At 49.1% G+C, this 12536-nt stretch overlaps 1 pseudogene across 1 annotated transcript in view; it reads left to right on the forward strand.

Annotated features, from left to right (window-relative positions):
* Positions 1–3277: 3277 nt before the first annotated feature.
* LOC144763949 (interferon-induced very large GTPase 1-like) overlaps positions 3278–12536 on the forward strand; it is a 123730-nt pseudogene continuing 114471 nt past the window's right edge. Inside the window, exon 1 of the transcript XR_013596283.1 lies at positions 3278–3437. The product of XR_013596283.1 is annotated as an interferon-induced very large GTPase 1-like (transcript). The remainder of the gene's footprint in view (positions 3438–12536) is intronic.

Here is a 12536-nt window from a genome sequence, read left to right on the forward strand (position 1 = left end):
CCGTAGTTGCAGGATAAAACTGCCACCGGACACCATCCAAAACGGAAGGGAAAAAACGCCACTTCGGGAGACCGGAATCACCCAAGTCACGCGGCCGATGTTGTTGCACTCCAACCCAGCAGGGTTAAAACTCGAGGCCCCGGCTTCAGCTCTGGATTAGGCCGAAAATGGCACACGGTGTATCTTCCTCATGTGAGCAGCCAGAAATTTCGGGATTGCACCTTTAGAGTCAGGCGCACTTCAGCCACACGGGAGTCTGGCGGGGAGTCAGGATGAAAGGCAGGATGTATGAGCCTCCGGCAGAGGTCAGCGGAGCCGGGAGCTTATGCGGCCATCTTAGTTGCTAGCGTAGCTCCTCCTCTACTGTAAAGTATTTAATGCTTACCTGTGCCAGGCTTGCTTGGCTCTAAAAATAAAACAACAGTATATTTTTTATACAAAAACAATTGGCCTAGAGTTCAGTTCTTGAGTATGTGAATTCATTTGCTGACTGAGTGTGTACATCAAATGCTTAACACTGTCCTCTGATACTGCCTTACTGCTCAACAACGCTACCACAAATAGAGAGCACAGTTCTATCTAACTTTAACCTCTGCCTATGGGGTCACCTGGGCTCTATACACACCATACCTCATTTTGGTGTAGGATATATAGAGCCAGTTTTCTACAGGAAGCACCAGAAAAACAGACAATCGGCACATGGAAATAATACAACACCAGCGTTGATTAGCAGCACTGGTACCCGAGGAGGCGCGATGTCTGTTATGCGTGATTTTGCATTTCAGTACGGTGATGCGGATCACCACACTTCAATGCGTTTGTCTAACGCCAGATGCATGGTACTTGGCAGGGCTGAATTAGGGGGTGTGGATTTGGACAAGCTGTGCACGCTAAAGCTTGTCATGGGGTACAAAGTGGACGTTTGTCTATGTATCTTTGTAAAAATAATATAGGCCCTTTCTTTACTGTCTGGCACATTTCTGAACTATTTGTTAAGCTAAATTGTATTGTTGCCTTGTTTGCACATGCAGGGAAGAGCGAGTGTTTGGCAGATATGCAAAAAATGCTCCTACGTCACAGTATTAACTTCCACACTTCTAAGCAGTAATTCCAATCTGAGAATGAGTTACCTGTTTGCTTTACAACTAGAGTTAGTAAAACAAGTAAGTGCTTTGCGAGCCTGTATAAGTAGCAAAGGTTTTAAAGGGACTTGTTTTCGTGCAAGGTATTGTTTTTCCCAGTTCACGGAGGGATAAAAACATCTCCAGATAATAATAGGGTTGACAGGATGGTGCAATAGCAGAAAATTGATACGTGTGGATCTGGTGAGGACTGCCGGCAACAAGTGCTTGATAAGCTATTTGAATGGGAAAATACTATATATTTTTTTCATTAGCCTCAATTAGTTATTAGTAAGGAAGGGGGTAGATAATCGTTCACCGACAGCATTCGGTTAGTCTTAGGGAGACAAAGCATGCTGTGGTCTGTGGTAGATGCCACCCAGAAGTCATAGGTATATGTAGCAGGAGATGCCATTGAAAGGAAGTGGAAATGCGCTTTGGATGTTGCCGGTATTGATGGCTACTATGCGGTTGCAAACTTTGCTGGGCTGACAGTGGGTGGGGAAATGCTACGTTGTCACTATAGGTTTAATTACATGAATCGCGCATTCTCTCTGGTTTTTGTCCTTGAGGTATTTGCTGACTGGTGCTACACATGGGATCAGGTTTGTCTTTGATAGAAGGTATAGTTTAGTGGGATGCATAGTGTAAATTAATGTTGGTGTGAGCAAACAAAAATCGGACCCTTTGTACATTTAATATTATTGTGTGCATCATGCAGAGGATGAAAAGTAGCAGGAATGGTTATGATGCCGTAGAGCAGGCATGGCCGGTAGTAGGGGTAACTGCAGGGCGGTGACGTAGGGAGGGGCAAGGTGGGGGGTTGTAATGTATGGATTACGGACTATAACAGGTAAGTAAACATATAAATAAATAAAACGAATTTCGTTGTGTGCACTGCATCGCATTTGGTGATGCAGTGCACACAATGAATTTCGTTTTATTTATTTATAAGTTTACTTACCTGTTATAGTCTGTAATCCATACATTACAACCCCCCACCCTGCCCCTCCCCCTCCCTACGTAACCGCCCTGCAGTTACACCTACTACCGGCCGTGCCTGCCGTAGAGGCTAGCAGCAAGAACTGTTTTGGGGTGGTCATTTGAAGAGATTGTTTAACATGTTTTAAACGACTACAGTGGCATGGGGAGGGCAGCAGCTGAAAGGCTCTGTCTTTACTGGTAGGCAATGGTTAGATGGGGACCGGCCATCACTCTTCCTGTCGGTGGTGGACAAGGGAGCAGTGGGCGGCGGTCACGGGTTTGCAGTGACATCCGAGTGGTTGTTTTAAAGGCGGGCGGAAAAGCTTAACTGCGGCTTAAGTAGGGGTGAGAGTAGAGTTAATGGATGCCTTAGTAGCAGGCACAACGGCAGTGGTCTGTGTTTGGAGGTGTTTAACTGAGCAGGTTTCGCTTGGAGGTGGGTCATCAAGTAGGCGGATTCGTTTGGTGGGCCGGCTGGAGGCAGTGTTATGTAACTTTGCGCAGTAGCAGTATTTACCGATAATTGTAAATCACCCGATGAAAGGGTGGATGTGACCAATGGAGGAACCAGAATACTTTTTGTATGGCTGGGGTGAGCCCCTGCAGTATGACGGGTCGCTGGCCTGAGAGCTCTTGACTGACGCGGAGAATGGGGGGCCCCCTCCATGTACTTTGCAGGGGGGACCCCTCAAGTTTCGTTACGCCACTGATATAGGTTACAGACAGATCTCCAAAGTGAGTGGGTGCTTAACCCGCTGCGATGAATCTGTAGGTGATGAATTAGTGAAGTGCAAGTTTGGACAACCTACTCGCTTAGGTGAGATTCAAGCCAGCAGCCTCAAAGTGCTGCTGCGGTCAGTCGCAGATCTGCCGTTTGGGCTGATTTTTCGGTGTTTTATATATTGAGAAGTAACCATCATCTAAAAGGCCGTTGCCATTTGGCGCAGCCGCGTGACACTGTAAATAACTATGTTTAAAATAGGCAGACAAGTGGCAGTGTGTTTGAAAAGGGTTTGAGTGCCCGCGTGCCAGGCACTGTGCCATCCCAGGCTCATTGATGCATCTGTCAGGGATATATAATATCACCCAAGGCTCAGGGCTGCATCTGTCAGGGATATATCACTTCACAGCGAGACGGAAAAAAACAAGTCAGAGTGAAACTTAACATTTCTGAACGAAAGCGAAAGTAAAACTTCCTGGGCAGCTGCATGCTTATATAAGGAAGGGTCTGTCTCACTCTGAAACCCCCAGAGAAGCAACAGCAGCTGATGGTGGACAGACTGACCTGACCGCTTGGACACAGCAGGTACCATGTTATTTTATATATTCCTTGTCCCGCAGCGCCTGGCTGCATGTATGCTCTCTTGTAGGCGCTCTAAGCTCACTGCCTGCCCTTTATTGTATGTTGATTGAAAAGGGTCGGACTGGGTCAGAAAATGACCCCGAGCGCCCAGGGAAAAGCAGCCCCCATTAGTATATCCGAAAACTGAAAAATTATCCCATGTTTGTAAGTTGCAGCAGTTTTGCACGTGTAAGGACACGATCTATAAGTGTTTTGCATTGATTTGTTGCAGGCAATGTCTGTGTTCATGTCAAGAACATCAGCAGTAGGGGGGCGTGGCTTGGATGGCAACGAGGGCGGTCGCCTAGGTTCGAGAGCTCCGCGACCCCGGGGAGTAGAACAGCGAAACAACCAGCGATAGCCCTCGGTCCCGCACACAAAACGGAGGGCAGTGTGGGGGAATGTGCTGAGAAGCGGAGGTGTAGAGCCGAAGTGAGTGGCACAAAGACAAAGGCATCAAAAGCCCACTTTTAAGGGAAGCGAGGGAGGCGAAGGCAAGCCCAAGATGGCGGGGCAATAAAAAAAAAAAAAGGACAAGGCGAAGTCAAGACGCTGCGAAGACCGTAAGGGGCTCCGGAGACACACGTGGTGGTTTCGGTGAAGAACAGGGTGAGGCGGAGACGAGTACGGCGGCACCGGAGAGCGAGGTGGCTGTACACGCGCTTAAGAGACAGAAGCAGAATCACAGGAGGCCATCTTGACCACATCTGGAGGCGCAACAAGAAGGCAACAACTACGGAGGCCAGGCAAGCTGCCCAGCAGGGCCCCCCCGCCGGCTCACCAGGAAGCCAGCCGCCGCATGGAAAAGTGTGAGAGCGGGCTAGCAGAGCAAGCGATCACCACGAGGGCGGTGCGGCAGAGCGGCAGCAAGGCGGGGCAGAATCGTATGGCGAACACTGACCTGTAAAAAGAGGCACGAGTGCAACCCCAAGTGGCAGAAGCGAAGCCTTTTCTACCCTACGCGGCGCCGGGGAAGCAGAAGACAATTTTTTGTGCAGCGCCCACCGGGTAACGGGGACCAACGGTGGCGGCCATCTTGAGAGGGGCGATCCACGTCGCAACACGGCGGTCTGAGGCGCGTATGTGCATGTAAGCCAACGCAAGGAAAACCGCTGCAAGGCCCAAGAGGCAGAAGCGAAGCCTGTTCCACCCTACGCGGCGCCGGTGAGGCAGAAGATATTTTGTGCAGCGCCCACCGGGTAACGAGGACCAACGGGGCGGCCATCTTGGGAAGGGCAAGAATCACAGCACCGCAGGCAGACCCAAGCCGGCGCTGGCAGGGGGGGAGCGCAGCATCGCTGTGCCTCAGACAAAGGCCTCTCACAAGCGCCGTCCACCGAAGCCAGGGAATACCAGAGAGGCAGTCGGCGAACGAAGTGTCCCGGATAAGAGGTGAGCAAAGACGGCAGCCATCTTTGAGAGGGGCGATCCACGTCGCAGCACGGCGGTCTGAGGCGCAGATGTGCAAGTAAGCCAACGCAAGGACACCGCTGCAAGGCGCCTTCCATCCGCGCGACCACCGTCCACCAAAATAGAGAGGAACTAAGGCGCGACCCATACAGGGAGGCGAACAAAGGTGGCGGCCATCTTGGAAGGGGGAACAGCGCACTAGACCACACCACAGCGGGAAAAAAAAAACTGCCTGTGCCACGCAAACACACCGCAATATGAGGCAGTCCTAGCACACACAAGCCTGGAACACGAAGGGGTACAAGCCGAACGCAAGGACAGGAACGAAGCGTGGCTCAAGGTGCGAGTGGTCTATGGTGGCCAGGGCGGAAGGGAAGGTGTTTCCAGCAAGACATCACAGGGAAGCACAACAACGGGCAGTGACAGCAAACAGCGGTACGATCTGCCTCGGTGCTTTTCAGCCGCGGCGCAAAAGCCAGCTAGATAGCAGCCCAGTACCAGACCGCGTCAGTGAAGCTACCTAGCCAGAGTGGGTCACACCCTGCCGCCTGCCTAGGTGTGGCATAGTTTAGGTACAGCGAAGTGTGCGGTGGTACAGTCAAACGAGCAGCGACCGAGAGGAGGGAGCACTAAGACCAAACACCAGGGATCAGCACCTGGCTCTGGGCGGTAGCCCTGGTGTCCGGGAAAACCAGGACAAGGTCGATAAGGTGGCCAAGCAGGTTCACCTTCGGTAGCACTGCAAAGGCAGACACAGGCGCGACTGCCAAAAACTCCCCACCAAAGGAAGCACAATACAACCTGCAGAAGAAGGAGAGACTGTCCATACATCAAGGAAGAAGAGGCCTAGAGACAATGAACGGCGATAACAAAAAAATTAGGAAAGATCTGGAATCACCGATCAAAATGAAAAACCTGCAAAGCACAGAGTCCGCGATGGACCAGCTCGTCAAAAAAATAACTGAAGCCAACGACCTAGCCAAAGCCACAAAGATCTCAATGGACAACGTCCAGCTAGAACTCACAGCCATACGAGCAGATCAGAACAAAACGGCAAGCAGAGTAGCGGAGACAGAGAGAAGGATCAGCAACATAGAGGATAAATCAGGCATCATGGATAAAGACATTTGCTACATCTCCAAAGTCTCCAGTGAGCTGCAGAAAAGGCTCGCAGAACAAGAAGACAAAAACCGGAGGGGGAACATCAGGATTCTGGGCATACCAGAAGATGAGGAAGAGGGGTTGGGATCATGTGCAGCACTACTCGAGACACTGATACCCAAGCTGACGGGCATAAAATTCGACAGAGCCTTGGAGATCGACAAGGCCTACAGGATCCCTGCCATAAAACAAGCGCACATGAAAGGGCCTAGGACGATCATCTGCAAACCCCTAAGATCGAGCCACACCGATGCGATCTTCGCCTTCGCCCGCAGAGGCCAAACCCCCATCTGGAAAGGCAAGAAAATAATCTTTACCCAAGACCTTTCAAGGGGCACAGTGGAAGCAAGGAAAGGTTTCCTCGCGCTGAGAGACACTATGAAGAGAGCAAAAATAATGTTCAGCTTTGTGGGTCCAGCAAGAATGAGGGTAACAGACGGGCAGGACACACGTATGTTCGATGACCCAGCGGAACTACGCAAGTACCTCAGGAAGCCAGAGCTGGAGGAGATGGAACAAACAACGCCCGGGACAGCAAAAAGAAGAGCCTCATCAGACAGCTCAGGGACGGAAGAGAAGGGAGCAGCAGGCGGCAAATAACACTCCACATCGGAAGGCGAACAACAAACTACCTCAATGGATAAAAGGGTCCTACCGGAAGAAGGGAATACCTCAACAAGGGGATTGTGATCCTTGGACATGTGTAGGAACACTGAACTCTCCTACCCTGTTAAGCAAAACAAAGCCCAGCGGAATATGGACTACCACACATAGAGAATAACAGGTCCTTGGACACTTGACAACCAATATCCTTTGCCTAAATGCGCAGCACGGGAACAGGGAGGGGGTGAGAGGGCTTTTGTTGAGTTGTTGAGTTTTAATGAACCGGGGAAGCGGAGGGCGGGAACCGTTGCTGTCGCACGTTTACAGTACGTTGACAGGGGGGAGGGGGAGGGGGGGAGGGGGGGGGAGGGCTGGGGGGAGGCCCGGTAGCATGGACAATCGGTGCCTGGCGGAGGTACGCTTCTTTCTTTCTCTTCTTTCTCCTCTTTCCTATACCCACACACAACACCTCATCCCATCCATCACCCCAGGGGGGGACCTATGAGCGGTGGCTGTTAGCTAGCAAACATAGAACAAAGACGCACTACACAACCGTCACGCTCTTGCATAGCGACACAAATACCACACCATGATGCTACCCGACACTAGGGGCCAGGCACAGATAGCCTCGGACATAAAAATAGTGTCACTTAACGTCAAGGGACTCAACCACCCCGTCAAGCGACGGAAAACACTAGAATACCTAAACAGACTGAAGGCGGACATATATGTCCTTCAAGAGACTAGAGTGTCCTTAGAGGACGCGAACAGGTTGAAAGCCAGCTGGATAAGCGAGGTACTATGCTCACCGGCAGTCAACAAAAAGGGAGGAGTCATCACCTTGATCAGTAAGAAAGGGAAGTTCCAGGCTCACAACAATGCCGCAGACACCATGGGAAGGAGGCTGATTACATCAATCAATAGAGGTGACGAGAAAGTACACGTAGCCAACATATACGGGCCAAACACGGGAGACAAAAAATTCTGGGAGGATCTAGAAACTGAACTCAGCAAGATCCCACTGGGCGAGCTACTAATCATGGCAGGAGACATGAACCAGGCGATGGACAATGCCACAGACAGACACCCACACAGACCTAGCCACACCTCACAAGAACAGCACATACTCAAAAACCTATGCGCCAAACTCTCACTAGCGGACCCATGGAGGCTACAAAACCCAAGTGCCAGAGAATACACTTTCTACTCGCACCCCCACAACTCATACAGCAGGATAGACTACATACTCATGTCCAACACACACACACACCTGATAGACACAACGGAAATAGGACCCATTACAATTTCGGACCACGCACACATATCCCTTTCCCTGAGTGGCAAGCATAACGAAACGCCCAGCAAGAGGTGGCGCCTTAACAGGGACATACTAGAAAACCCCGCCAACATCACCGAAATTGAGGAAGCGATTAAAGAATATCTCCAATATAACGACACAGCAGACACAGGGGCGGCAACACTATGGGACGCGCTCAAAGCAACAATAAGGGGGAGACTCATAAATATCAAAGCACGCATGAACAGGGGCAGGAACAAGAAAATTAAGGAACTGGAGGAGCAGATCAAGGGGTTAGAAAGGAACCACACGGCCAACTTAACAGACAGGAATACACTCACAACGCTAACAAAAAAAAAATATGAGCTAAACAGAATCCTAAGCGAGAGAGCATCCACATGGATCAACAAATATAAATCCATAAACCTATGCTCGGCGAATAAAGCAGGGAAAGCCTTGGCGGGCTACCTGAAAGCCAAGCAAAGGCAGCACTGCGTCGCCACAATAACGGACGCAGATAACAAGACACACACAGCTAATAAACATATCCTCGAAACATTCAGGAAGTTCTACAAAGACCTATACACTGCGGACACATCGCTAGATGCGGACGGTGGGGCAAGCCTGCTGGAGAGGCTTGACCTACCCAGAATAAGCGACGAACAAAGAGAGGCCCTAGACCAAAACATAACTAAAGCGGAAGTTGGGATGGCCATAGACTCACTAAAACCTAACAAGGCCCCAGGACCGGATGGCTTCACAGCCACCTTCTATAAACAATTCCAACCGTTACTCAAAGACACGCTTGTCAGAGTATTCCAAGCATGTGCGGAAAAAGGCAATATGACAGACTCAATGGCCGAGGCAAACATTATTGTCATCCCCAAAGAAGGGAAAGACCCCCAATTCCCACACAACTACAGGCCAATCTCCCTAATTAACGTGGACTGCAAAATCTATGCGAAAATCATGGCAGCCAGACTAAATGCACTCCTCCCCGCCCTCATACACAAATCTCAGGTGGGCTACCTGGAAAACAGACTCTCGCAAGACAACACCAGACTGCTATGCCATTTAATCAACCGCACGGCCAACAGCGCGGAGAAGGCGGTCATGATCGCGTTAGATGCGGAAAAAGCTTTCGACAGAGTCTCATGGCCCTTCCTGAACCAATGCATGCTTAAGTTTGGACTAGGCGAAAGGTACAGGGGCATGGTCATGTCCCTGTACAAGAACCCCCGGGCACGAGTGGTAGTTAACGCGGCCACATCGGACACACTCACACTAGGGAGAGGGACAAGGCAAGGCTGCCCCCTCTCACCGGGGCTATTCCTGCTTGCCTTAGAACCACTCCTCCACATGATCAGGTCAAACCCCCGGATCACGGGGGTGCAGATAGAGGGTCAAGCTTTCAAGCTAGCGGCATACGCGGACGATATTCTTATCACCACAAACAACCCACAAGAGTCGATTAAGGCACTCGTGCAGACAATAGAGGAATATGCACATGTCTCAGGCTACAAGCTCAACAGGGAGAAATCCGAATGCAAACCCATGAACTGCCACACCACCAAGACTGTCCTGGGCACATCCGGCCTAGCATGGCAAACGAAACCCCTAAAATACCTAGGCCTCCTCTTCGGAAGGGACTTAAGATCGACACTGGACCATAATGAGGAAGCAATGCTAAAAAAAATTAAGTCCAAGCTAGACGCGTGGGGCCCCAAATTCATAAGCTGGTGGGGGAGAATCGAGACAATAAAGATGATGGTCACCCCCATGCTAAACTACCTGCTCTCCATGCTGCCTCTCACACTTACATCCGATTTCCACAAACGCCTAGACAAAAGCATCAACATGTTCCTCTGGGGAGGGAAAAAACCAAGAATGAGCTTAGCGAAACTCAGACTCAAAAAAGAGCAAGGCGGACTGAACCTCACAAACTACAAAGCCTTCCAGACGGCTTCCCTGGCCAAACAGGGACTACACTGGATAGCCCCCACGCCAGACTACATGCCGGTATGGCTAGACCTGGAAAGGAGTATTCTGGGGGGCGCAGACCCAATTATGGCCCTCGCGGCACACAAGCACCCAGAAGCCAAAAACGCAATAATCCACAACACAAAAGCAGCGCTGCTGAGAGTAGACAGGGAAATGGCAGTAAGTATCAAAGGCACCAAATGGGAATCTCTGTGGCATAACACCAAAGTCACATACAAAGGGAAAACACTAGACAGCAAGGAATGGCGTAGCAGAGGAATCACAACGCCTTCACAACTAGAGGCAGGGAGCAACCCACTCTCCTACAAGGCACTACAACAGTTAACCTCCCTCCCGAACAAGGAGTTCTACGAATTCCTCAAAATCAAAGCAGCTGTCACCAGAGCAGGACTCACGAAACAGACACCCACCATTATCCAATACGCGCAAAACTTAAACAAGACAGGCCACCAAATAGCACAAATCTACAAGCTAATTACACCACGCACCACAACCCTAAACAATAAGACACTGGCATTCTGGGAGGAGACCATACAGAGACAGCTGAACGAAGTAGAAAGAGCCAAACTATGGACGGCAGCGTCCAAAAACAAAATAACGCCACAGCTAGCACAAACCAAATATTGGTTACTCCACAGGTTGCACTGGACACCAGCGAAACTAGGGAGGGTTGGAGCCAGTGAAAGCAGCACATGTTGGAACTGCCAGAGGGCCACGGGAGATCTATCCCACATGTTATACGAATGCACCAGAGTCAAAACCTTCTGGAGCAAGGTCTATAACGTCATAGACACAATAACGGGAAGTAAGATACAAAGAGGACTAGCGGGGATAGCCACTGCCTTCCTAGCAACAGAACTCCAGTCGAAAGAAGTACGAGACCTGGTCGATGTACTTCTGACGGCTGCAGTGAAAACGATTTTGGGTAACTGGAAGGACACCAGCAAAGCCACCTTCAAGCGATGGTTCAACTGGGTAACCTTCCTCCGGGGGGCAGACAATATCACTGCCAAGCAAAAGGCGGCAAATCATACTGCCAAAGAGAACATGTGGGAAGCTCTCGACGCATACTTGGAACAGTGAACACCCCCCCCCCTCCTTTTTCTTTCTTTTTCTCTTCCTTTCCTCTCTCTCTCAGGCCCCGCCAGGCCGCAATCTTGCAAGAACAGTACAAGTATTACGAATGTGTTTGCTCTGTATATGAAAAATTTATTTTCAATAAAAATATTTTGAAATATAAAAAAAAAAAAAGAACATCAGCAGTAAAAACCGGCCGCACAGACCCAAAACAGACCCAGAAACAGACCAAAAACGGCCCACACTGCCCATGCAGACCAGCACTTCTGGCACTGCCTGAACAGTATCGTTCAGAGTGTGTTTGCGATCCTATCGAGGTGGTAAACATTCAGCAATAAAGTGGGACTACGGCTAACAAAGCCTTTGCCATTGGTTACATGGTACCCGACTTTTGCGGAGATGTAAAAGTAGTTTATGTGTGACGTCATTTCAGTTCTCTCACGGCCACGCACGTATCTTCTCTTGCTGTGTCGGCTCAGAGGTGTCTCTCCAGTTCAGATATTGTATCTACTGTCGGGGACTCCCGAGAGCGGAAGAAGTAAGCCACATTATCAACCTTGTTTTATTTTATTTTTGCTTAGAGGTACATAGTTGAAATATTACCAGAATGTCTTAGCATTGACAATAAATATTAGATATTACAAAATCAATCAAACCCACCATTATCGATCTCAGTTAAAATCATTGTCAAAGTCCGGATACATTTTAGAGGTAGCAGTGCTGTTACTGTGTAAACGCCAGAAAACTATGATGTAAACAGCTCAAACTCAAAATCAAAAATCAGCTTCGGAAATCTGTAGAACACCCAGGATTGCAATCCTAAAGTTTTAACTGTGCAATCATGTCAATTTCCTCTATAGGAATCCGCCCCTCATTTAAAAAACTTTGAATTAGCAGCCGCACGTTTTCCTTACTGTTCTTCTCGTTTACATACTCTCGACATGAAATTAACCAAGTCTGAAAAGACTGGATCGAGCGTTTTTTTTTATTTAATGCAATTTTATATAGCGCGAACTTTACCCGAAGGTGTCGGAGCGCTTTACATAAGGACCAGTTGCAAAACATAAGGATTTAGGATTACATGCGTTACATAAGAGATACAAACAGAAAAAATTGCAATGTACAAGATGTAAAGTCACACAAGGAGGAGATACAAAGAAAAATTGCAAATGTACAAGATGTAAAGTCACACAAGGAGGAGATACAAACAGAAAGAAAAATTGCAAATGTACAAGTAGTAAAGTCACTCAAGGAAGAGATACAGATGGATATACTCTAAGAGTCACATAGGAATGGTAGAGCGTACAAACGTCTACTGCATATACTAGTGATTAGAGTTATCTCTATATATATATAGAATGTATGACATTGTTCTACATTCTGTCCATCAACTATGTTTTTTGCTATATATATAGAGAGACATAAGTAGATGTTCTCAGGTCAAGACCCCAAAAAACCAGGAAAGCAGAGTTCCATTAAGTGGAGTCGCAGGGGGGACGCAGTCACAGCACCAAGGGAGGGTGGGAGGGATACAAGGGTA

This window comes from Lissotriton helveticus, chromosome 6 (genome assembly GCF_964261635.1).
Source record: "Lissotriton helveticus chromosome 6, aLisHel1.1, whole genome shotgun sequence".
NCBI lineage: Eukaryota > Metazoa > Chordata > Amphibia > Caudata > Salamandridae > Lissotriton > Lissotriton helveticus.